Below are 23,453 nucleotides of genomic sequence, written 5' to 3' on the forward strand. Positions count from 1 at the left end.
ATATACTCTCTACTGCACACCCGTAGAAGTTCAGGAGTATTTGTCAACATACCGAATCTTCTCAATCTTCTAAGGATGTGTATGTGATTAGTTTAGTTTAAAAATACAGCATGGAAACAGGCCCTTCGGCCCACCGCGTTTGCACCGACCAGCGATCCCCACACATTAACACCACCCTACACACATGTCAAGCCAATTAACCTACAAACCTGTAGTGTAAGAAAATAACTCCAGATGCTGGTACAAATCGAAGGTATTTATTCACAAAATGCTGGAGTAACTCAGCAGGTCAGGCAGCATCTCAGGAGAGAAGGAATGTCACGGGGTGAACGTACAAACTCAGTACAGACAAGCACCCGTAGTGAGTGGCAGCAACTCTACCGCTGCGCCACCGTGCCACACTGTTGATGGGCTTTCTTCATGATTGCATCAATGTGATTGCATCAATGGATGTGTGTTTTTCCTTCAATTATTTTCCTCCTTCGTGTTCGTTGTTAGTGCAAATGCAAAACAAAGCCTGAAGTCCTGAGTGCAACCAAGAGAGTTTCCGTTCTGCAGACATTAGACTTCCTACCAGTTTTGAATCTATTTTCTGCCTTCTCTCCAATCAGTGAACACCCTCCTAGCCCGCTGTGTTTTGTGTAGTTGCAGTCGCAAGGCTGTGGGGCTTGCTGCTGTCAGGCATGCTGAAGTGCTGCTGTACAATGAGAAATGAGCAAGGGCAGTGGAAACAATTAATCATAAGCTGCCTCAGTCACGTCGCTGATTGCAGCTTGTTTAACCCAGCCTGGCTGAGTGGGTTTCAGACGGAGGTAACAGAGCAGGTGTGGCCTACAGCTGCCCATGGCTATTTCTCATCTCAGTTCACTCGCTGTAGGAAGTAACTACAGATGTTGGTTTAAACCGAAGATAGCCATAAAAAGCTGGAGTAACTCAGCGGGTCAAGCAGCATCTTTGGAGAAAAGGAATAGGTGACGTTTCGGGTCAAGTCCCTTCTTCAGACTTCTCGACCTGAAACATCACCTATTCCTTTTCTCCAGAGATGCTGTCTGACCCATTGAGTTATTTTCCAGCTTTTCGTGTCTGTCTTTGGTTTTAAACCGGCATCTGCACTTGCTTCCTCCACTTGTCTGGCTTTGTCCACCCCCCACCTCTCTTCCAGCTTTCTTCCCCCCTACAACAATCAGTGTGGGGAGAGGTCAGAACTCACAACCTTTCCCCCCCCCACACACACACACACACACACGCTATAATCAGTCTGGGAAGGGATCTCAATGCGAAATCTCATGTCACGTATTCTTGTACTCCACAGATGCTGCCTGACCCGCCACGCTACTCCAGCACTTTGTGTCTTCTTTGGAGCTGATCGATGCTTTAACTGGTAAGAAGTAGCAACATTTCTTGTCACACATTCTCTTACTTCAATTAATAGCATTCAAACAAATGAAGTGGGATAATGGAGGATGCATGCAAAAATCAAACGTTCAGTGCAGTGAATGCTTGTCTGTTAATGGTGCATTCACAAGCTACAAGCTTCAATTATCTGAGATGGACAATAACTTGGAGGCTGAATATTTCAACACAGAATTGCCCTGTCTGTTCACGAGCTTTCCTTTCTGTGTTCATTGTGTTCTGGCCACGTTAAGTAGGAAACTCTTTTTATAATGAAATTAATTTTAATAAATAAATATTTAAAAAAATACTTCGAATACTTTCCTCCATTAGCATGGCCAACATGATTGGAGGTGCGCATAACTTATTTTCCCACATGAATTCTGTTCCGATATGCCATTCAAAGGGTCAATTCGAATTACTCTGAGCATTTTATGTAACACTCTCTCATTTAAGCTACAGAAATGTGGTGTTGGTGTGAAGCCAAACCCATCTTACATTGATGAAGGGTGACCAAACATCCCATCTTTAATGACAGCCAGTAATTAGGCCATAACGCGGATGACCTGACTTGTTAAATTGCAGTTTGTCTTACAGTTTCTAATCCAAACGACCGTTGCACTTCACAATAAAGAGCACAGTAACTTGATTTCGCCAAATGATTATGTTCCTGAAACAAACCTCATTTAGAAGGATGAGAGGAGATCTTATCGAAACGTATAAGATTATTAAGGGGTTGGACACGTTAGAGGCAGGAAACATGTTCCCAATGTTGGGGGAGTCCAGAACCAGGGGCCACAGTTTAAGAATAAGGGGTAGGCCATTTAGAACTGAGATGAGGAAAAACTTTTTCAGTCAGAGAGTTGTGAATCTGTGGAATTCTCTGCCTCAGAAGGCAGTGGAGGCCAATTCTCTGAATGCATTCAAGAGAGCTAGATAGAGCTCTTAAGGATAGCGGAGTCAGGGGGTATGGGGAGAAGGCAGGAACGGGGTACTGATTGAGAATGATCAGCGATGATCATATTAAATGGAAATAGGCCCTTTGGCCCATCGAGTCCACACCAACCATTCACACTATTTTTATGCTATCCTACTTTCTGGAAGCTGATGCTTGTCACATGTCCAAGAAGGTGGTTGGGCTGCCCTGCAGCACAGTGCTGAAGGGAGAGAGCTAGAGGGAGGGAAGGAGAAATCAGAGGGGGTAGTGGAGGTTGGAGATTTGAGGGGGGGGGGGGGGGAGTGAAGGAGTTCAGAAATAGAGTGTGCAGGGGGTGAAAAGGGGGTAAATGATGGAAGGGAAATTAGGAGGTTAGGAGGGAGTGTCTAAATGCTTTCACGTTATTCATGTAAACAATGGAAAGGTTTCTCCCAATTTGTGAGCCTTGGAAAAAAGATAGCAGCACGTGGTTTCCACCTTATTGACCAGAGCTAGACGGGATTATTTTGAATTTTGAAGTGCTTCCCACAGATTTTTATTTCGGAATGGAAGTGCCAACTTCTATGAAAAACATCTTTCATGACTCTTGCACCAACTTGTGGCTTGCCTTTGCTTGTAAACAAAAAAATGTCCTTTCTAAAACAGGAGAGTTTATTGAAAATTGTCAGTGACTGACGGTGCACTGTAAACCTATAGCCTCTTCAAGAAAACTTCGCAGCAAAGCTCAAAGAAAGATTGCTCACATCAGAATTGCTTGTCGGGTTTGGTTGAGGATAGGGATATTGGGGAAGGGGAATTCGATGATGCAGTCTAAATCATTTTTCTCTGTAGAATGGAGTTAACTAGATCTGTGCAAACCAATCTTTGAGTGGGTGTTGTTCAGGAGTATGCTCGTAAGGTCACGACGAATAGGAGTAGAAATAAGCCATTCGGTTCATCAAGTCTACTCCGCCATTCAATCATGGCTGATCTATCTCTCTCTCTCCTAACCCCATTCTCCTGCCTTCTCCCCTTAACCTCTAGGGTTGAGTGAGACAGTAAAGCCACTTGCCAAACAAGAATCACCACTCCAATAAATAAGAACCATGCTCTTGATAAATATGGAAATATTCAACCACATTGGCACCGTGGTCAAGAAACCACCAACACCTTTGCCTCCCCAGAAGACCGAGGATATTTAGCATGTACGAATGACTATTATCAATTTCCACAGAAGCACCACAGAAATCAACCTAGACTGCTAGAAATTGCAAAAAGATATGAATGCACCTCTGTCCATGATACAAACCTGCCTCCCCCCATCAACTCCATCTACACTTCACATTGTCACGAGAAACCAGCCAACATAATCAATGATCATTTATACTCCGGTCATTACGTTTCTACCCACTCCCATTTGATTTTATTTAAAAAAAATTTTTTTAGAGATACAGCGCGGAAACAGGACCTTCGGCCCACCGAGTCCATGCCGCCCAGCGATCCCCGCACACTAACACTATCCTATACCCACTAGGGACAATTTTTTTACATTTACCCAGTCAATTAACCTACAAACCTGTACGTCTTTGGAGTGTGGGAGGAAACCGAAGATCTCGGAGAAAACCCACGCAGGTCACGGGGAGAACGTACAAACTCCGTACAGACAGCACCCGTAGTCAGGATCGAACCTGAGTCTCCGGCGCTGCATTAGCTGTAAGGCGGCAACTCTACCGCTGCGCCACCGTTTGGTGGAAGATTCAACAGCTTGAAAGTACCTACCACCAGATCCAGGATAGCGTCTTCCCCGCTGTTATCAGACCATTAAACGGATCTCTCGTAAGCTAAAGATGCATCTCTCAATCTACCCCATGATGGCCCTTGTACCTTTTTTTAATCAGCACTTTTTTCCATAGTTGTAACACTATATTTTGCACTGCCTGCACAGCATGCAAAACAAAGTTTTTCAACGTATCTCAGTACAAAGCAATACCTAATGCAAAACAAGATCTTCCGGTTGATGTCTGTTTGAAATGCAAATATCTCAAATGTGCTGTACTGTTTTTCAGATGATGGACAAAAGTGTGGTAAAATACTCAGATCTGGCAAAGACAATTACAAACTCATTTTGTGTCTACTTCATGACACAGTTCAACTTCAACAAGCATCTTTCGACACAGCCTGGTCATGTGAGCATTCAGGTCTCAGTGTATGAGACTCAGTGTACAAGTCTCAGATGAAGGCAACTTGGTTGCATGGTAAGTAAATTTTGACCTGCACTGCACAGTCCTTAAAACATAGGATCAAGGATCTGCAGATGCTGATTTACAAAAACAGACACAAAGCGCTAGAGTAACTAGTAACTCAGAGGGTCAGGCAGTATCTCTGGAGCACATGGCCAGATGACGTTTTGGGTCAGGACCCTTCTTCAGACTGATTGTTGGGGAGGGGGGAGGGGTGGGGGGGGGGGGGGGAAGAGGAAAGAGAGGAGGTGCAAGACAAAGCCTGGTAAGTGATAGGGTGGATACAGGTGAGAGAGAGTTTGTGATGGGCAGATGGTTGGATAAACGTTAGAGATGCAAAAGCAAGGGGGTGACATAAGTTAGACATGAAGTGCTGGAGTAACTCAGCGGGTCAAGCAGCATCTCTGGAGACAAAGGATGGGTGATATTTTTGGTGGGGACCCTTCTTCAGACTGAAAGTGGGGGGGAGGGGGGGGGGAGGGGGGGGGGGAGGGGGGGGGAGGGGGGGGGTTTTGGCAGGTGAAGAGCTGGAGGCAAATAACGACCAGGACCAATCTGGGCCAGCCACAACTGACCTCAGGCAGGGCGATGCCTGGTAGGTCCATGGGTTGGTGAGTTGCGAATTAGGAAACTAGAGGAGGGAATGAAGGTGGAAGGGGAGGCTGTTTCTGCACTGTGAATCTCAAGTCTAAAGTAAAGTCTAAACTGAAGTGCAGCACAGTGATGCAAATTTATTTTAGGAAGCTGGAATGTATCTTTAAGAATACTACTATCTCTACCTCTATCTGTGTATTCATATTGTGAGCTCATGGGACAGGCATTGAGACTGAATTACAATGATATCACTTGGTCACGGGAAGCCTGCAATATTCAGTTTGCAGCAACAGTTCGGAGACTCACCAGGTACCATGTTTCAATCCATTCACGTCTTCATTACAGGAAGGAGACCTTGGATTAGGATTAGATATTGTTATCCGATAAATGTTTCTATGTTTCTAAATGTAGAGGGTGGGAATAATGTTGCTAATCAGAAACATCATTTAAACCACACTATGTGGCCACTTTAGGAGCACATTAAGTATTAGCATTCTTTGTCAGCCATCCTGCTCTAGATTATAATAATAATAATAATAATATTCATTTATTGTCATTGCAACGAGTACAACGAAATTAAAAAATAGCCAATCCTGACGGTGCGTACAAACATATATGCAATAAATGCAAAAACAAATAAATACATAAATACAATTAAATACAATTATATTAAGTACAAGATTTTTTAACGGTGTTGCCTAGTGCAAAGGTAGTGTTCAGTTCTCGTATGGCCCTGGGGTAAAAACTGTTCTTAAGTCTGTTTGTTCGGGATTTGATCGACCTGAAACGTCGACCAGAGGGCAGATGAACAAACAGACGGTGGCCGGGGTGGGATGGATCTTTTATTATTTTGCCTGCTCTACTGAGGCAGCGTAGGCTGAACAGGTGCTCCAGGGAGGGCAGTGAGCAGCCGATGATCTTCTGGGCCGTCGTGATGACCCTCTGAAGGGCCTTCCTGTCCTTTTCTGAGCAGCTGGCATACCATGTGGTTATACAGTATGCCAGCACACTCTCGATGGAGCAGCGATAGAAGGACAACATGAGCTTCTCCTGCAGGTTGGTTTTCCTGAGGATCCTCAGGAAGTGGAGTCTCTGCTGTGCCTTCTTTACTGTGGTGATGGTGTTGGTAGACCAGGTAAGATCCTCTGCGATGTGCGTACCCAGGAACCTGAAAGCTGGTACCCTTTCCACACAGACCCCATTGATGTAGAGTGGGTCGTAGTCTACACTGGTTTTTCTAAAGTCAATTATAAGTTCCTTTGTTTTGGAGGAGTTCAGGACCAGATTGTTCACTGAACACCATGCTGCCAGCCTTTGGATTTCATCCCTATAGGCTGTCTCATCTCCTTCTGAGATGAGTCCAACCACAGTCGTGTCATCCGCGAACTTGATGATGGTGTTGGTGGGATGGGTGGGGGCGCAGTCGTGAGTGTAGAGGGAGTAAAGGATGGGGCTCAACACACAGCCCTGTGGTGAGCCGGTGCTCAGTGTAATGGTGGAGGAGAGGTGAGGGCCTATTTTGACGGTCTGGGGGCGGTTGGTCAGGAAGTCCTTGATCCATTGGCAGATGGTTTGGGAAAATCCAAGGTCGGAAAGTTTGGTGACCAGTCTGCTCGGGATGACCGTGTTAAAGGCAGAGCTGAAGTCGAGGAAGAGCATCCTCACATAGCTCCCCTAGTGTTCAAGGTGGGTCAGTGCAGTGTGAAGAGCAGTGTCGATGGCATCCCCTGTAGACCTATTTGCTCTGTAGGCAAACTGGTGTGGGTCGAAGGTGGGTGGGAGGCTGGCTTTGATGTGCTGCAGGACCAGTCTCTCGAAGCACTTTGTGATGACCGGTGTGAGTGCTACCGGACGGTAGTCGTTAAGACCGCTGATGACAGACCTTTTCGGCAGTGGGATGATTGTGGCGGACTTCAGGCAGGGAGGGATGGTGGATTTTAAAAGGGACAGGTTGAAGATTTTTGTGAAGACCTCAGATAATTGGTCTGCACATTCCCTCAGCACTCTGCCCGTCACACCATCGGGGCCTGCAGCTTTCCTGGGATTCACTGCTCTGAGCACGCGCTTAACATCATACTCCTGCACAGTGAAGGTGTTGCTGTCAGGTGCTGGAGAGGGTGTTATGTCTGCCACTGTAGCTTTCACCTCGAAACGAGCAAAGAAACAGTTAAGTTCCTCTGCCAGCGAGGCGTCGCCGTCGGCAGTCGTGCGGTTGCTGGTCTTGTAGTTGGTGATGTGCTGGATGCCTTGCCATACCCGCCGTGGGTCATTGTTGGAAAAGTGGTCCTCAATCTTCCTCTTGTAGGACGCTTTGGCATCCTTGATGCCTCTCTTCAGGTTGGTTCTAGCAGCACTGTATAGAGCTCTATCACTAGACCTGAAGGCGGTGTTACGGTCCTTGAGGAGAGACCTGACATCCTTTGTCATCCAGGGTTTTTGATTGGGATACAACCGGATGCGTTTGTCGACGGTGACATTGTCAACACAGTTTTGGATGTAGCAAAGTACAGTTGATGTGTACTCCTCCAAGTCCTGATCCTCAAAAATATCCCAGTTGGTCCTTTCGAAGCAATCCTGCAGCTGCGAGGAAGCTCCTTCAGGCCATGTCTTAACAGTCTTTATGGTGACTGGAGCTTTCCTCCTGAGTGGGGTGTATGCTGGAGTTAGGAATATGGACAGGTGATCTGACTGCCCCAGGTGTGGTAGTGGTGCTGACCTGAAACCCTTCTTAATATTTGAGTAAACCTTGTCTAGTGTGTTTTTCCCCCTGGTAGCACATCTTATGTGTTGTTCAAGTTTCGGGAGAACTGACTTTAGGTCTGCATGGTTGAAGTCCCCGGCTATGATGTGGGCTGCTTCTGGATATGTGCTCTGTTGTGAGTTTATTGCACCGAGCAGGTAGCCTAAAGCTGTGCTAGCGTTAGCATTCGGTGGGATGTAGACTGCTGTTACTATAACCCCTGTAAATTCGCGAGGAAGGTAAAAAGGCCTGCATTTAACTGTTAGGGACTCCAGATCAGGAGAACAGTGGCTATCTATGATTTGGATGTTAGTGCACCAGCTGTTGTGCACGTAAATGCATAACCCCCCCCCCTTGCTCTTACCGGAGTCGATGTTTCTGTCCCAACGAAACGCTGTACGCCCGGCTAGCTCAATGGCTCCGTCTGGGATAAGTGGATGAAGCCATGTCTCTGTTACTAAGAGAATGCAACAGTCCTCCACGAGTTTGTTTGCTGATATCTGTAGTTTTAGTTCGTCCATTTTGTTGATGATGGATCTGGCGTTGGTGAGAAACATGCTGGGTAGCGGTGGTTTGTGTGGCTGTCTCTTTAGCTTGGCAAGTATACCGGACCGGCATCCTCGCTTTTGCTTCCTGTTTCTCCTCCGCCTGCGACGCCTGTTCGCGCCGACAACTATCCACGGAGCGCCCGGTGTCCTGGCTATCTCTTCCGGTATATTTCGCGGGTGTGGAAATTCGCGCACAAGGTCCCGATTGCACTGGAATCCTATGATCAGAAGATCCTTTCGGTTGTAGGTAGGATTTGCCTGATTTGCCTGGTTTGCATGACTAAAATTGACTAACAGACATAACACAGATAACACACATAAAACGCACCGAAAGGGAGAGCTGTGAGCCGCTGCGTCCGTGCGCGCCGCCATCTAACGTTTCGAGACATGTTAGAAGTCTTGGATGGATACATGGATAGGACAGGTTTGGAGGGATCAAGGACCAAGCGCAGGCAAGTGGGACTAGTGTAGCTGGGACATTGTTAGCTGGGGTGGGCAAGTTGGGCCGAAGGGCCTGTTTCCACACTGTATCACTATGACTCTATAAGTCACCCACTTAACCACAGGGAGCCTTGCAGTTCCCTCCCCCCCCCCCTCCCCCCCCCTCCCCCCTCTCCCCCCTCAAGAACAAGAAGACTGGCCGATTATTTATCTCTTCCCCTTCCCATCGCAGAGCGTGTTGGAGCACTACAAGCCCTTTCAAACCTGTGTACCATTTACACAGGTCCCAATCTGTTCATCTGGTACCGTGTACCAGAGGAACACCTTTTTTTTTACATGGCTCGGTCAGTGTAGAGTAAACAACTTGTTATTATGGACTACTTTATAATGGATTTGGTGATAGCGGACAGACCTGCTGCCCTTCGCCACCAGACCAGGTTGCTGCCGTCACCCCGGGCCCACACCGCCTCACCAGCCGCTTCCAGGCCGGACCTACTGCTGCCAAGTTAGGAACAGGGGACGTACAACGAGATCTGGGTGTCCTAGTGCATCAGTCACTGAAAGGAAGCATGCAGGTACAGCAGGCAGTGAAGAAAGCCAATGGAATGTTGGCCTTCATAACAAGAGGAGTTGAGTATAGGAGCAAAGAGGTCCTTCTGCAGTTGTACAGGGCCCTAGTGAGACCGCACCTGGACTACTGTGTACAGTTTTGGTCTCCAAATTTGAGGAAGGATATTCTTGCTATTGAGGGCGTACAGCGTAGGTTTACTAGGTTAATTCCCGGAATGGCGGGACTGTCATATGTTGAAAGACTGGAGCGACTAGGCTTGTATACACTGGAATTTAGAAGGATGAGAGGGGATCTTATCGAAACGTATAAGATTATTAAGGGGTTGGACACGTTAGAGGCAGGCAACATATTCCCAATTTTGGGGGAGTCCAGAACCAGGGGCCACAGTTTAAGAATAAGGGGTAGGCCATTTAGAACGGAGATGAGGAGAAACTTTTTCAGTCAGAGAGTTGTGAAACTTTGGAATTCTCTGCCTCAGAAGGCAGTGGAGGCCAATTCTCTGAATGCATTCAAGAGAGAGCTAGATCGAGCTCTTAAGGATAGCGGAGTCAGGGGGTATGGGGAGAAGGCAGGAACAGGGTACTGATTGAGAATGATCAGCCATGATCACATTGAATGGTGGTGCTGGCTCGAAGGGCCGAATGGCCTACTCCTGCACACAGCTTCCTCGGCCACTTCCAGACCGCGCCTGCTCCCGCCACCGTCGACCCTCACCTGTATTTCAGCCACCCACTGGCCCTGACCAATGACACCTCAACTCACCTGGAATCCAGGCCCTGATCCAGACCGCGAACTTCAAGAATGATCTCGACCTGTAATGACACCTACCCATGTTCTCCAAAGATGCTGCCTGACCTGCTGAGTTACTCCAGCACTTTGTGTCCCTTTGTGTATTAACCAGCAACTGCAGTTCTTTATTTCTACCACTTATACGATGATGGTCTATTACTCGGTAATCCCTTACTCAGTTATAGTGGTCAATTGGCAATAATGGACACCATTCCACCCACTCCCACCGCCTACCCATGATCCGTTATAACGAGATTTTGCTGTATACACAAGCAGCAGGATTTTACCAAGTAAATTAGATTAATCAGAACGGTTACTGATGCAATCAAACTTTCTACTGAACATGAAGAAGCAACCCTGTGTCAGTGGTTCTGTGTGAAGAGCTTATGTATTCAACCCTATAACACATGGATTTGAACAGACAGTCTATGCTACACAATCCAGACATTCAAATAGCCAAGTATCTGATCTGAACAGATGGAGGGAAATTAATTTAGTTTAGCTTAGAGATACAGCATGGAAACAGGCCCTTTGGCCCACCAGGTCTGTGCTGACCAGCAATCCCCGTAAATTAGGGCTATCCCACACACTGGGGTCAATTATTGAAGCCAATTAACATACAAACCTATACGTCTTATAGAGTGTGGGAGGTAACTGGACCACCCGGAGAAAACCCACGCAGTCACAGGGAGAATGTACAAACTCCAAACGGACAGCGCCCGTAGTCAGGATTGAACCCGGGTCTCTGGCGCTGTAAGGCAGCAACTCTACCCCTCTGCCACTGTGCCGCCCTAATTAACAAAGACTGCCCACAGATTCTAGCCCATGGACTGCACGGGACTAAACAACCTCTCAAGTAAAACATTGTTTATCAAAGCCCAGAAATGTTAGACAGATGGTCTGATCGGCTTTGAAATATAAAGGCCCAGCAGACCAGTGCACAATGTTTGTTTTTGCTTTCAGGTGCTGTTGGGATTGTGGCATTGTGTTCAAAGATACAGACAGACTTCAGTTCTGCCGCATTTCCCAAGGACTCAAACAGATGCTGTGAAACGCAAGTGGCTTTCCTAGGGTTTTCAGACAGGCTGTCTGTATGTTACGCTGTGCAGGATTTGACATTTGAATAAATGCGACGCAATTCAAACGGGGAGACCTATTGATCTGAGCAACAGGCGGCTGGCGATTTGAACAGGCAGCCTGAGGTTTTAACAGGGAATTTATGGATTACATGACACAGCCCTGACACTTGAACAGGCAGCCTGGGGATTCAAAGAGATAGCACTGGGATTCAAAATGGATCACATTAGACAACCCTGGGAAGTCAAGCCGACATTCCTGTAATGCGAACAGACAAACTGCGGATTACATTAGGCAGCTAACATTTTAACAATCCGTCGTGAGATTTGAACATGCCTCCCATCACATTGAGAAATGCCGGCCCAACAATCGGACAGGGATGGCCCGATGGTCAAAGTGCAGCCCACAGATTATGTTGCATGAAATAGTTTAAGGATCTAACCCTTCGTGGATTTCAGTGTACGGAGGTCGTATCTCTCTGGCATCTGTGAGATTGTAAGATGGCTTTGCCTGGAATTTGAACACACAGCCAATCAAAGGTTGGACTTCAGCCCGACCTTTGATCAGATGAAAGTCGGGAGTCAGAAGACAGACACAAAAAAAAGCTGCAGTAACTCAGCGGGTCGGGCAGAATCTCTGGAGAAAAGGAATAGGTGACGTTTTGGGTCGACACTCTTCTCCAGACTGAGAGTCAGGGGAAAGGAGAATGAAAGATATAGACGGTACCTAGAAAAAATGGAATGGAAGAAATGCGAAAAAGCATGTTAATCAAGGAAATGTGGAGCCCACAATGGTCTATTGTTGGCTGTGGGATAGGTGATAATGAGTTATCTCCTCCACACCTTTCCATTGACTAATTGCAATGCGGTAAGGAAACGGTGTAAGGTTTGGGATCAATGAAATGGTTCTTTCTGAGAACTGGCAGTGAAACAATGGGAGGAATATCCTTCTTTTGTACCTCATGCTTCCATGATGTTAATCATTGTAATTACGCCATTGGAAACATAGAAAATAGGTGCAGGAGTAGGCCATTCGGCCCTTCGAGTCAGCACCGCCGTTCAATATGATCATGGCGAATGATCCAAAATCAGTACCGCATTCCTGCTTTCTTCCCATATCTCTTGATTCCGTTAGCCCCAAGAGCTAAATCAAACTCTCTCTTGAAAACATCCATTGAATTGGCCTCCACAGCCTTCTGTGGCAGAGAATTCCACAGATTCACAACTCTCTGGGTGAAAAAGTTTTTCCTCATCTCAGTCCTAAATGGCCTACCCTTTATTCTTGAACTGTGACCCCCTAGTTCTGGACTCCCCCTACATCGGGAACATTTTTTCCTGCATCTAACCTGTCTAATCCCTTAAGAATTTATATGTTTCTATAAGATCCCCTCTCATCCTAAATTCCAATGAATATAAGCCCAGTTATAGGTCCATTATCCCAGTGAATATTGGCCCAGTTGATCCACTGTTGTATTAAAGTGGGCAGGTTGTTGTTTCCCCAGCTCTGGAACTTCATTAGGAGCCTATGAATCATGCAAGATGAGATTCCAAAGGCCGTACATAAATTATATTCAGAGAGTATAAGAAAATAACTGCAGATGTTGGTACAAATCGAAGGTATTTATTCACAAAATGCTGGAGTAACTCAGCAGGTCAGGCAGCATCTCAGGAGAGAAGGAATGGGTGACGTTTTGGGTCGAGACCCTTCTTCAGACTGGGTGAAACTCTCCCAGTAAGGAAGGAAACAAGTCTGAAGAAGGGTCTCGACCCGAAACGTCACCCATTCCTTCTCTCCCGAGATGCTGCCTGACCTGCTGAGTTACTCCAGCATTTTGTGAATAATTATATTCAGAGAGCCCAGGGTGTGAATAGACAGCTCAGTGGCTCTAACACTGCCACTAATTCAGCTATGTTATTTTGATGAGCCCAGGAGCCAATAGTTCCAAGTTAGTTCATTATTGTCACATACACCAAGGTACAGTGAAAAGCTTTTTGTTGCACAATCTATCCAGTCAGCGAAAAGACTACATATGATTACAATCAAGCCGTCCATACTGTACAGACACAGGATAAAGGGTTATAATGTTTAGTGCAAGATAAAGTACAGTAAATATATAATAATATAATAATAATAATAAACATTTATTTTTTATAGCGCTTTTCCAAATGCTCAAAGACGCTTTACAAAAACAGTCAAGACATAAAAACAAGCAGACAAACTATCCTGACGGAGAAGCGGCGAACAAATAGCGCCAGCGTCCTCTCACGTCAGGGTCCGGCAGTAGACAATAAAAACACAAGACACACAATTACAATTTTTAACACAAACAGCCATCACAGTGATTGCTCCAGGCACACCCTCACTGTGATGGAAGGCAAAGAAAAGTCTTATCTCCTCCTCATTCTTCTCCCGTGGTGCCACGAGGTGATCGAGGCTCCCGACTTTTGAAGCCCCCACCGGGCGATGGAAAGTCCCAGGGCCGAGCCGAGCAGGCCGATGAAGGTCCTGAGCCCCCACCGGGCGATGGAAAGTGCCGCAGCCAGGCCACGCAGGGCGATGAAGGGCTTGCGAACAGGTCGATCAAACCTCACGCTCCGGGGTGGTCGAAGCTGCTACGGCTGGAGCTCCCGAAAGCCGGTCGCCAGCCAGGGACCTGCGAGCTCCCGATGTTGCGGTCTGCAGGGCCCACGGCCGAAGCCTCCGAGATGGTAAGTCCAGGCCCTGCGGCCGGAGTCTTCAAGGTCGATCCCAGCTGGAGGCCGCCGACTCCACGGTGTTAGGCCGTAGCACGAACGGAGATACAACACGGCAAAGGCCGCATCTCCATTGAGGAGGAGATTAGAAAAAGTCCGATTAAAGGTAGTTCAAAGAACAAGTGTTCGGTATATCTCTGGTCCAGTGTGGACGGTGGGCTGAAGAGCCTGTTTCCACGCGGTATCTCAAAAATTAAAACTAAAACATTTATTTTTAAGGCTGGACAGGTAATCTCTTAAATTACCATTTAAAAACTTAACAGCCCAAATTTTTTAAACTGCAGCATTTTTGTTTCTTTCCTTCTGCCCCTTACACCTAATGACTGCTTCAAAAACCAAGCTAAAAGCAGGTGCTCGTGTGCAGATATAACAAGTTCATGCCGTTGCTGTTATTGAAATTTTAGTTTAGTTTGGCTTAGAGATATAGCCTGTAAACAGGCCTTTCGACCCACCAAGCCTGCACCGCCCAGCGATCCCCACACAGGAGCACTCTTCTACACAGCAGGGACAATTTACAATTGTTACCGAAGCCAATTAACCTACAAACCTGTGTGTCTTTGGAGTGCGGGAAGAAACCGAAGCACCCAGGGAAAGCCCACGTGGTCACGGGGAGAACATACAAACTCCGCACAGACAGCACCCGCAGTCAGGATCGAATGCGCGTCTCTGGCGCTGTAAGGCAGCGACTCTACCGCTGCACCGCCATGCCGCCCCTATCCATGCTGTGTCCATCAGGAAGACCTTCAGTCATGTGGCCTGTGACAGACAGAGCAGTGTCCACATGCGCTCACACAAACTGAAGCAGTTGTCGGCTGATTCCTTCTGTTAATAACAAAGAATGTTGATCGCTGCACCAACACGCCCAATGCAAATACACGCCATGATTAAAGGATAGAATTCAGGTTTAAAATACAATCGGAAAAGGATGCAAGTAATTTACCATCACAGCCTCTCAGGAAATAGTGCATCCGCCAACAATTTGAACACAGCGATGATGCTTCCATTACATCCATTATTACGTCTCGGCAAGTTCCCTAAAAGTGTATTCATTATCTCAATCAGCTGGAATGCTAATTGTTCAACCCCTGGGTAAGCATCCACACTTGAAAGTTGTAAGAAAATAACTGCAGATGCTGGTACAAATCGAAGGTATTTATTCACAAAGTGCTGGAGTAACTCAGCAGGTCAGGCAGCATCTCAGGAGAGAAGGAATGGGCGACGTTTCGGGTCGAGACCCTTCTTCAGACTGATGTCAAGGGGCTGGGACAAAGGAAGGATATAGGTGGAGACAGGAAGACAGTGGGAGATCTGGGAAGGGGAGGGGAAGAGAGGGACAGAGGAATTATCTAAAGTTGGAGAAGTCAATGTTCATACCACTGGGCTGCAAGCTGCCCAGGCGAAATATGAGGTGCTGTTCCTCCAATTTCCGGTGGGCCTCACTATGGCACTGGAGGAGGCCCATGACAGAAAGGTCAGACTGGGAATGGGAGTTGAAGTGCTCAGCCACCGGGAGATCAAGTTGTTTAAGGCGGACTGAGCGAAGGTGTTGGGCGAAGTGATCGCTGAGCCTGCGCTTGGTTTCGCCGATGTAGTAAAGAAGTTGACATCTAGAGCAGCGGATGCAATAGATGAGGTTGGAGGAGGTGCAGGTGAACCTCTGTCTCACCTGGAAAGACTGTTTGGGTCCTTCGATGGAGTTGAGGGGGGAGGTAAAGGGACAGGTGTTGCATCTCCTGCGGTTGCAAGGGAAAGTGCCCGGGGATGGGGTGGTTTGGGTAGGAAGGGACGAGTGGACCAGTGAGTTACGGAGGGAACGGTTTTTGCGGAATGCAGAGAGGGGAGGGGATGGGTTATTGACATCAGGAAGAGAAAGCCAGGCATTGATGAGCCTGTCTTATTTTTTGGAGATACAGCATGGAAAAAGGCTCTTCAGCCCAACGACTTTACATCGTCCATCAATCACCCGATCACACTAGTTCTATGTTATCCCACTTTCTCATCCACTCCCTAGACACGGGAGAATTTACAGAGGCTACTTAACCTACATACCCCGTCTTCATGGATGGACGATAGCAGAGAGAGTCAACAGCTCAAGTACCTGAGTGTATACACATCTGAAGATCTGTCCTGGACCGAGCATATCGATACAATCACCGAGAAAGTTCATTTATTCTTCTCAGAAGATTGAGGTGATTCAGTAAGTTGATGAATACTCCACCGAACATCTACGGGGGTGCGGTAGAGAGCATACTCACTAGCTGCATCTTGGGCAGGTTCAGCAACTCGAATGGCCAGGAGTGAAGGTGACAACAGAGGGTGGTAACATTTGCCACCATCACAAGTGTTGACTTCAGTGCTGAGTCAGTGGATATTTTTAAGGCAGAGATAGACAAATTCTTGATTAGAACGGGTGTCAAGGGTTATGGGGAGAAGGCAGGAAAATGGGATTAGGAGGCAGAGAGCAGCCATGATTGAATGGCGGAGTAGACTCGATGGGCCGAATGGCCTAATTCTACTCGTGAACATTGAAGGAATCCACAGGAAGCGCTGCCTCAAAAAGGCAGCCAATCTCATCAAAGACCCACTCCACCCTGGCCGCTTTCTCATTTCCTTACTGCCATCAGGAGCCGGAAGATCGTAACCTCCAGGTTCAAGAACAGCTTCTTCCAAGCAACCCTCAGGCCCTTGAAAACTGCGCGACACTAACTGTTACTTCAGCAAATGTGTTCTTCTCCGGACTGGTTAGAACACAATAAAAGTTTTTCACTGTACCTAGGCACACGTGACAATATACAAAACTAAGCTAAAATAAACTACCTTTGGTTGTGCTGCAGTAATTTGTTTTGCGCTGTTATGGATATCTTGTAGTATTCTTATTAATTTATAGTTTTATTGATTATTTTATATATATATGTGTGTGTGTTATTACGTTTATGTGCCTGTTGAGCTGCAGCTAGTAGGAATTCCATTGTTCCCTTGCGGGTAGATGCAGCAATTAAACACCCTTGACTTGGGGGGGAAAAGAAATGATAAGATTTTTTTCCATGCAGTTAATGAGCAAGTATTTAAAATGACAGATAATATTAATGGGGTGATTGTGGAGAAGCATTAAATCTGTAACCAATTCAGTTATTAAAGGAGTCATTAGGTGTAAGGGGAGGAGGAAAGAAATATAATACTATATTGGCTGTGTCCCCGTGCATTGAACTGTCAGACCTCAAGTCATTAGGATAGCATTTATTCCTCTACCCAATTCATTACTTATTTGGCTACCATGATGTGGTCAGGCACGATGTTTGCAGAATTATGCTTGCAGTTTTGTTTCTCATTTAGGCATAGACAGGCAGCAGAGATGTCTAAATACAGAAGGCTTATGAAATATTGTCAGGCACTCAAGCTTCGAGATTAGACTTGCGTATATTTGTCATTCCCTCTCACCAACAGTCCGGTTTGGTTTAGTTTAGAGATACAGCATGGAAAGAGGCCCTTCGGCCCACTGAGTCCAGGCCGACCTGCGATCCCCGCACACTAACACTATCCTACACACACTTATCATCATATCATATCATATATATACAGCCGGAAACAGGCCTTTTCGGCCCTCCAAGTCCGTGCCGCCCAGTGATCCCCGTACATTAACACTATCCTACACCCACTAGGGACAATTTTTACATTTACATTTACCCAGCCAATTAACCTACACACCTGTACGTCTTTGGAGTGTGGGAGGAAACCGAAGATCTCGGAGAAAACCCACGCAGGTCACGGGGAGAACGTACAAACTCCTTACAGTGCAGCACCCGTAGTCAGGATCGAACCTGAGTCTCCGGCGCTGCATTCGCTGTAAAGCAGCAACTCTACCGCTGCGCTACCGTGCCGCCCTGGGAAAATTTACAATTTTACCGAAGCCAATTAACTGACGAACCTGTAGGCCTTTGGAGTGTGGGAGGGAACCAGAGCTCCTGGAGACAACCCACACAGGTCAGCTATGGACAGTGCCTGCAGTCAGGATCAAACCTGGGTGCCTGGCGCCGTAAGGCTGCACTCCACCGCTGCGCCATCGTGCCACCCATTGAGCCATTGCTTACAATTAGACCTGCACTTGATTGATCCTTAAAAGTGATTTCTTTATGTGAATGGTTCATTGAGATGCCAATCAGCATTTCATCAATATTAATGGCAATGGTTCAATCGTATTAATCTCCCCTAGACCTTACCTTCCACCCCAACAGCCGTCACAACATTTAATCCTCTGAAATTTCCGCCACCTCCAACGGGATCCCACCCACCAGCTACATTTCCCCATCTCCACCCCTTTCCGCCTTCAGCAGAGACTGTTCGCTCGGCAACTCCCTGGTTAACTCATCCCTTCCCACCCAATCCACCCCCTCCCCTGGTACCTTTCCCCTGCAACCACAGAAGATGCAACACCTGTCGTTATACCTCCTCCCTAGACTCTGTCCAGGGAGCCTGACAGTCCTTTCCAGTTAGGCAGAGGTTCACTTGCACCTCCAGAATGACCTTTATTGTCATTCAAAATGAATTGAATGAAAATCATTTGCCACGCAGCCACAACAGTACAGAATAAACGACACAAGACACACAATTTTAACACAAACATCCATCACAGTGACTCCTCCAGACACCCCCTTCACTGTGATGGAAGGCAAGAAAATTTCTTCTCTCTTCCCCCATGCTTCTCCCATGGACAGATAGTTCGACTTCTGCCGAGGCGACCGAGGCTCCCGACTCGCGCAGCCCCCGCAAGGAGATGGAAGGTCCCGCGGCCGAGCCGTGCCGGGCGATGAAAAGTCCCACGACCGAGCCACGCCGGGCGATGAAAAGTCCCGCGGCCGAGCCACGGCGGGCGATGAAAAGTCCCGCGGCCGAGCCATGCCGGGCGATGAAAAGTCCCGCGGCCGAGCCACGGCGGGCGATGAAAAGTCCCGCGGCCGATCCGCGCAGAGCGATGGAATGTCCCGCGGCCAAGCCGCGCCGGGCAATAGAAGGCCCCGCGGCCGCGCCGCGCCGGGCCACGGTCCTGCTAGAGGGTCGATCAAACCCTCTGACGGGGTGGTGGAAGCCGCCACGGCTGGAGCCGGCCGCCAGCCAGGGACCTGCGAGCTCCCGATGTTGCAGTCCATAGGCCCCTTGGCCGAGCCTCCGGAGGTAAAGCTGCAGCCTCCGAAAGTCGGCCAACTCTGAGATGGTAAGTCCTGGCCCTGCGACTGGAGCCCTCAGGATCTATCCCAGCTGGAGGCCGCCCACTCCACGGTGTTAGGCCGCAGCGCCACGGAGATACAACACGGAAAAGGTTCGCATCTCCATCGTGGAAGAGATTTTTAAAAAAAAAGAAAGGTTTCCCCCACCCCCCCACCACCCCCCACATATACACAGCTAAAAATAGACTACTACACACATCTAACTCTAACACACAGGCAAAACAAGACAAACAGACTGCCGGCGAGCCGCAGCCGCATGGTGGCGCAGCCATCTTGGATTAACAATCTTGGATCTCCTCCAACCTCATCTACTGTATCCATTGTTCAAGATGTGGACTCTTATACATCAGCGAGACCAAACGCAGACTGGGCGATCGTTTTGCGGAATACCTTCGCTCAGCCTGCCTGAACCAACCTGATCTCCCAGTTGCTGGACACTTTAATTCTCCTTCCCATTCCTACACAGACCTTTCTGTCCTTGGTCTCCTCCATTGTCAGAGTGAGGCTAAACACAAATTGGAGGAACAGCATCTCACATTTTGCTTGGGCAGCTTACAGCCCAGTGGTATGAATATTGATTTCTCTCATTTCAGATAGCCCCGGCATTCCCTCTCTCTCTATCCTTCCCCCACCCAAGTCACACTAGCTTCTCGTTTTCACCCTACAAACGGCTAACAATGGCCTGTTTCCTTTATCATCGTACCTTTTTTGCACGTCTTTCATTCATTGTTCTTTATCTCTCCACATCGCTGTCTATATCTCCTGTTTCCCTTATCCCGAACCAGTCTGAAGAAGGGTCTCGACCCAAAACGTCACCCATTCCTTCTCTCCAGAGATGCTGCCTGTCCTGCTGAGTTACTGCAGCTTTTTGCGTCTATCTTTGCATTAATATGCAAATACCGGGTGATCAGCTGCAGGCACTGTTTACAGAGGCAGTTTATTGCCAGCCTTTTACAAAATGCAGCTTCTAGCTGTCACAAAAGTCATTGTTTCAAATTGAGTTGCCAAGAGTAAGATCAGTAATTGACGGGGAAAATAACGACTTGAAATAGTGGAGCTTCACTGTTGGGTTTTGGACTTTACCTCAGGCAACCAGGCAGAATGACTAATCACTCTGGGTCGGGTTATCAAGTACTCTGCAGCCACAGGCAAACAAGTCGTCCATAAGAGGTGAGGCGTTTAAAGAGACGAGACAAGGTGCTAAATAAATGCATAAGAAGAAAATGCAGTTGCCGGTTTAAACTGAAGATAGACACAAAATGCTGGAGTAATTCAGCGAGACTGGCAGCATCTCTGGAGAGAAGGAACGGGTGACGTTTTGGGTCGAGACCCCAGTCTTCCCCAACACAGCTTTCGATAGGCGTGAGCTACAAACAGGTTAACCTTGACACATCTTAAGGCTGATGCTCGCCCATAATCTGTTTTATTTTTATCCCCGTAAATGACACTTGCTGAGTAGCAGTTTTCCTCATCACTAAGGTGTGAATAGGGTGGTCGCAGCCACTGACTGATTTGGTTTCTTTCATTACTTTCTCGTTTTTACATGTATACCTGACCTATTTAATTAAAGTCCTTTTTTTTGTTGCTCAGAGTAGATAGTGTTGATCTTCACTAAGTCACCGCAGTACAGCGGTTAATCGATTTAGGAGTTATCTCTCAGGTGGCAGCTTGTAGAACTCTTTCTGGAGATTACAGGCCAGCTTGGCGAAGAAGAAAAATATATACAGTGTCCCAAAAGCATGGCATTTCAACCAGCTTTAAAGAAAGGCATCCAAATGGAATTCTGTTCCTTTTTTCTCCCAAGTAATTACACTAACACTGTATGAACCAAATGACCATTGTGGGTTAGTGAGAGTCGGCATTACTTCAGGCAGTATGCCTTTTGTACAAGACATTGGTGAGGCCACATTTAGAGTATTGTGTTCAGTTTTGGTTACCCTGTTATAGGAAAGATATTGTTGGGCTGGAAAGGGTGCGGAGAAGATTTACAAGGATGTTGCCAGGACTCGAGGGCCTGAGCTACAGGGAGAGGTTGAGTAGGCTAGGCTTTTATTCCTTGGAGCGCCTGAGGATGAGGGGTGTTCTTATAGAGGTGCATAAACTTAAAATAGAATCTAGGATTTTTTTTTTTTAATCCAGAAAATAAATATTGAGCACTTGAAACAAATAGTATAAAACGTCACACAAAGTGCTGGAGTAACTCAGAGTGTCAGACAGCATCTCTAGAGGACGTGGATAGGCCACGTTTTGTGTCGGGACCCTCCTTCAAAAATCAGTGAGATACTTGATAAACTATAAGGGAAGTCAAGTCAAGTCAAGTCAATTTTATTTGTATAGCACATTTAAAAACAACCCACGTTGACCAAAGTGCTGTACATCTGATTAGGTACTAAGGAGAAAAAAAATGAAACATACAGTAGCACGCAAACAGTTCACAGCGCCTCCTCAATGAGCCTCAAATGCTAGGGAGTAGAAATAGGTTTTGAGCCTGGACTTAAAGGAGTCGATGGAGGGGGCAGTTCTGATGGGGAGAGGGATGCTGTTCCACAGTCTAGGAGCTGCAACCGCAAAAGCGCGGTCACCCCTGAGCTTAAGCCTAGACCGCGGGATAGTGAGTAGCCCCAAGTCGGCCGACCTGAGGGACCTGGAGTTAGAGAGGGGAAGGGAACGATCCATTTACTGGGGGTGGACACTGGCATGTTTCAATGATGTAAATGTATTGTTCTATTTCTGATTACAGTTTCAACGCTACAGTGTAAGATTACATCACATACTATCATAAAGCCATGGACCAAGAGAGTCACACAGTGTGGAAACAGACTCTTCAGCCCAACTTGCCCACACCAACCAACATGTCCCATCCACACTAGTCCCACCTGTCCGAGTTTGGCCTATATCCCTCTAAACCTATCCATTCCATGTACCTGTCGAAATGTTACCGAAACATTGTGACAGTACCTGCCTCAGCCATCTCCTCTGGTAGCATGTTCCATACACCCACCCCCTTTGTGTAAAAAAGTTACCCCCTCAGGTTCCTATTGAATTTTCCCCCCATTCCCTTAAACCGATGTCCTCTGGTTCTTGATTCCCCTAATCTGTGCAAGAGACTCAGTGCATTTACGTGATCTATTCCTCTCACAATTTTGGTGCACCTCTATAAGATCACCCCTCATCTACCTGAGCTCCAAGGAATAGAGTCCTAGCCTTCTCAACCTTTCCCTATAGCTCAGGCCTTCGAGTCCTGGTGATATCCTTGTAAATCTTCTCTGCACCCTTTCCAGCTTGACAACATCTTTTCTATAACATGGTGGCCAAAACTTAACACAATACTCCAAATGTGGACTCCCCGAAGTCTTGCATAATGGCAACACAACCTTCCCATTTCTATACTCAATGCATGAAGGCCAATGTGCAGAAAGCCTCTTTGACCACCCTATGTACCTGAACGCCACTTTTGAGGAACTGTGTTAAAATTATAAGACTGCATCTTTCACTGGCCAGTGAGATGCCCGACCAAAAATCCACCTGTCCTTGGGTTTTACACAAAACGTTGGAGTAACTCTGTGGGTCAGGCAGCATCTCTGATGAAAAGGAATGGGTGACTTTTGGGTCGAGACCCTTCTTCAGACTGAGAATCAGGGGGAAGGGAAACAAGGGGATTTAGACAGTGATATGGAGAGATATGGAACAAATGAATTAAAGATCTATGCAAAAAGGTAAAGATGATCGAGGAAAAGGTCCATTGTTGGCTGTGGGCTGGGTGATAACGAGTTGTGCAGACAATGAAACTCACCAGGACGACAGTGAAACTAGTACGACGACTAGGGTGGGGGAGGGACGGAGAGAGAGGGGATGTCCTCGGGGTGCCCTGTTCTTCCTGAGAGTTGGCTCCAGGGCACTGCTGATCGGTGAGGCCAGGGCACTGTGGGGCCTTACTGAGATAGTGCACTTGCAGAGATATAAATAGAGTTCACTTCTCAGGGCGATGAAAAGTTGGAAATCAATCAAATGTTAAGTTTTGAGGGGAAGGGATGAAAATGGAGAAAACTGAAGGGATGTCTGTGGTAAAATGGAAACGGAGAGAGACTGAATGGTACATGGTGGGAGAGGAGTGAAGGCTTGTTATGTGCAAATTATTTACTTCTCCCATATTTAATACTAGGGGAGAGG

Source organism: Rhinoraja longicauda, chromosome 17, assembly GCF_053455715.1.
Source record: "Rhinoraja longicauda isolate Sanriku21f chromosome 17, sRhiLon1.1, whole genome shotgun sequence".
Classification (NCBI taxonomy): Eukaryota; Metazoa; Chordata; class Chondrichthyes; order Rajiformes; family Arhynchobatidae; genus Rhinoraja; species Rhinoraja longicauda.